The sequence below is a fragment of the Canis aureus genome, chromosome X (assembly GCF_053574225.1).
Source record: "Canis aureus isolate CA01 chromosome X, VMU_Caureus_v.1.0, whole genome shotgun sequence".
Lineage (NCBI taxonomy): Eukaryota > Metazoa > Chordata > Mammalia > Carnivora > Canidae > Canis > Canis aureus.
This window is the reverse complement of record NC_135649.1, coordinates 72,452,444-72,456,455: the sequence shown is the minus strand read 5'-3', so window position 1 is coordinate 72,456,455 and position 4,012 is coordinate 72,452,444. Positions and strand designations below refer to the sequence as shown.

Here is a 4,012-nt window from a genome sequence, read left to right as displayed (position 1 = left end):
GGAAGGAAGGAAGGTAGGAAGGAAGGGAAAGAAGAGAAGAGAAGAGAAGAGAAGAGAAGAGGAGAGGAGAGGAGAGGAGAGGAGAGGAGAGGAGAGGAGAGGAGAGGAGAAGAGAAGAGAAGAGAAGAGAAGAGAAGAGAAGAGAAGAGAAGAGAAGAGAAGAGAAGAGAAGAAGAGGAGAAGAGAAGAGAAGAGAAGAGAAGAGAAGAGAAGAGAAGAGAAGAGAAGAGCATGATATATTCAGAGCAGTGAATGGGAAAAATCTATAGCCAAGAATATTCTATCCAGAAAAGCTATCATCCAGATTAGGAGACAGAGTTTTCTAGAGAAACAAAACCTAAAAGAGTTCATGACCAGTAAATCATCCCTGCAAGAAATAATAAAGATGATACTTTGAGTGGAAAGGAGATGCCAAAAGTGAGAAGATTGCACAGAATCAATAAAAATGAATGTTTCTATAAAATCAGTCAAGGAACTCACAATATAAAAGGACATAAAATTTGACACCATAAGAAAAGCAAGAGGGAGAGGACATTGAGAGAACAAGAAGGAAGGAAAGATGTGTCCATGGATTAGAGTACCTACAGCCAAGCTGCAGCCCAGCTGGGCCACAGTGCTTACACCGCCCAGTCTATTCAAAGATATGCACAGACCACTCAGGCATATGGGCAGCAAAGTTAATGGAACTTATGGACATCCCACTGATGTCAGCTACACCCAGGATCAAACCATTGCAACCTATGCTAGACTGGCTATGCAACTTCTTATGGACACCCTCCTGCTGGTTATACTTCTCCAACTGCCCCCCCCAGATGTATAATCAGCCTGTCCAGGGGTATGGCACTGGTGCTTATGATACTATGTATGGCACTGTATATGGTACTCAGCCTGTTTACCAATCTCCTATGGGTAGGAGCCAACAGCCACCATACTTGCAAGACCATAGGATGTTAACAAATGTGTTTAAACTAGTCAACCTCAATCTAGTGCAAGGGGTTATAACCAGCCCAGCCTAGGTTATGGACAAAGTAACTACAGTTATCCCCAGATACCTGGGACCTACCCCATGCAGCCAGCTGCAGCACCATCTTATACTCCTACCAGCTATTCCTCTAGATAATGGACTAGTTATGATCAATGAAGTTACTCTCAGAAGAACACCTATAGGCATCCAAGCAGCTCTGGACAGCAGAGTAGCTATGGTCAACAAAGCAGCTATAGGAAGCAGTCATCCACTAGTTAACCTCCTGACAAAGTGGATCTTAGAGCCAGCCTCCAAATCAATATAGGCAACAGAGTACGAGCTAAGATCAGCAGAGTTCATTCCAACAGGACCACCCTAGTAGCATGGGTGTTTATGGGTAGGAGTCTGGAGGATTTTTCAGATCAGGAGAAAACTAGAGTATGAGTAGCCTCATAACTGGGGTAGGAGGAGAGGGGGATTTGACTGTACAGGCATGAGCAGAGGTGGGCAGGGAGGAGGACATGGTGGGAGAACAGCTCTGGAAGGCAAGGTAGTTTCAATAAGCCTAGTGGACCCATGGAGGAAGGACCAGATCTTGATCTAGGCCCATCTATAGATCCAGATGAAGACTCTCACAACAGTGCAAGTTATGTGCAAGGCTTAAGTGACAATGTGACTCTAGATGGTCTGGCATACTCCTTCAAGGAAACCAGACAATCCATGATTCATATCTACTTGGACAAGAATACAAGAAAAGTGTTCTGTGAAGACCCACCAACTGCCAAGGCTGCCATGCAGTGGATTGATGGGAAATATTTTCAAGGGAGTGAACTCAAGGTTTCTCTTGCTCTCAAAAAGCCTCCAATGAACAGCAAGCAGTTTGGTATGCCATCCCTGAAGGCAGAAGGATACTGCTGCCACGCTGTGGAGGTCCAGAAGACCCACAAATCCGGGAGGCCACAGGGTCACATGGGAGGCTATAGAGGAGACAGAGGTGGCTTCCCCGCAAGAGGGCCCCAGGGTTCCCAAAGGAATCCATCTGGGGGAAAGAAACATCCAGCACTGAGCTGGAGACTGGTAGTGTCCCAATCCAGGGTGTGGAAACCAGAACATTACCCGGAAAACAGGATGCAACCAGTGTAAGTCTCCAAAGCCTAAAAGCTTTCTTCCATCACTCTTTCTGCCCCACCCCACCCCGAGTGGTGACTGTGGCAGAGGTAGCCCTGGTGGCATGATGGAAGGAGAGAGGTAGCCCCATGGACTATGGTGACCCCAGTGGGATGTTCAGAGGTGGCCATTGTGGAGACAGAGGTGGCTTCCATGGTGGCCAGGGCATGGACTGAGGTGACTTTAGTGCAGGAACACAAGGTGGCCCTGGTGGGCTCCTTGGACATTTGATGGAACAAATAGGAGGAAGAAGAAGAAAGCATGAAGGACCTGGAAAAATGGATAAAGGCAAGCAATGCCAGGAAAGCAGAGAAAAGCCCGACTACATGCAGAATCCCTGCAGAACTACATTGAGTACCAGATTTATATTTTTTAAACAGAAAAATGTTTTAGATTTATAATTCCATATATATAATTTTGATCACAACATTATGATTATTGCTTGTCTGCACTTTAGTATTTTCTACTATCTGTGAAGAAACATTGAAACAAGTTAAATGGTAATGTGCTGAGTTTTTATCCTTCCTTTAAAAATGGTAGCTTAACTAATACTAAACAATGAGAACCCCTTGTGAGCATGCTAGTATCATTGTGGAGAACGAAGAGGGCCTCAAACTATAACAATTTTAATAGTTGCGATTTTTTTTCATAAAATTCCAAATGTTCATAAAAAAAATATGACACCATATACCTAAAACGTGAGGAGGAGAGGAGTAAAGAATGTGTTCAAACTTAACCATGAACTTAGTGTAGACTGCTATGTGCAGAAGATGTTATATGCAAATCTAATGGTACCCAGAAATCAAAACCACTAATAAATATGTGAAGAATAAAGAGAAAGAAATCAAATATGTATCACAAGAAAAACAAGAAAATCAAGAAACAAAGACAAGAATGGATGAAAGAAAATCTTCAAAAACAACCACCAAACAAATAAAATGATAATAAATACATATCTATCAATAATTATTTTAAATGTAAATGAACTAAAAGCTCCAATCAAAAAGACATAGGGTGATATAATGCATGAAAAAACAAAACTCATCTATATGTCGCCTATAAGAGATTCATCTTAGACCTAAAGACACCTGTAAATTGAAAGTGAGGGGATGGAGAAATATCTATCATGCAAATAAATGTCAAAAGAAAGCCAGAGTAGCAATACTTATGCCAGACAAAATAGAATTTAAAATAAAGACTGTAACACAAAGACAAAGAAAAATACTATATAATAATAAAGGGGACAATCCAACAAGAAATATAAGAATTGTAAATATTTTTGCACCCATCAGAGAAAGAATCCAAATACATAAAACAGCTAATAACAAACATAAAGGAATTAATAGATACTCATATAATAATACGAAGGGATGCTAATACCCCACTTAAATCAATGAACAGGTCATCAAAACAGAAAATAAATGAGGAAACAATGGCTTTGAATGACATAATGGAACTGATGGACTTAACAGATATATTAAGAACATCCCATCCTGAAACAGTAAAATGCACATTCCTTTCAAGTGCAAATGCAACATTTTACAGAATAGATCACATATTAGGCCATAAAACAAGTCTCAATTAATTCAAGAGAATTGAAGTCATACCATGAATCTTTTCTGCCCACAATGCTTCCGTAAGTTGTCCCCGTGCACAAAACTTTGTGACACTGGTCACAAACTACAAGTCAACCACAAGAAAAAAAACTAGAAACCACATATACATGGAGGTTAAAGAACATGCTACTAAACACTGAATGGGACAACCGGGAAATAAAACAATAAATTAAAAAGTGCATGGAAACAAATGAAAATGAAACACAATGGTACAAAACATGTGGGATGCAGAAAAAGTGGTTCAAAGAGGGAAGTTTATAGCAAT

General features: G+C 40.8%; 1 pseudogene; it reads left to right on the top strand.

Moving 5' to 3' along the window:
• The first annotated feature begins 408 nt into the window (after window positions 1-408).
• On the top strand, window positions 409-2,635 carry LOC144308887 (RNA-binding protein EWS-like; annotated as a pseudogene).
• Window positions 2,636-4,012: the final 1,377 nt, after the last annotated feature.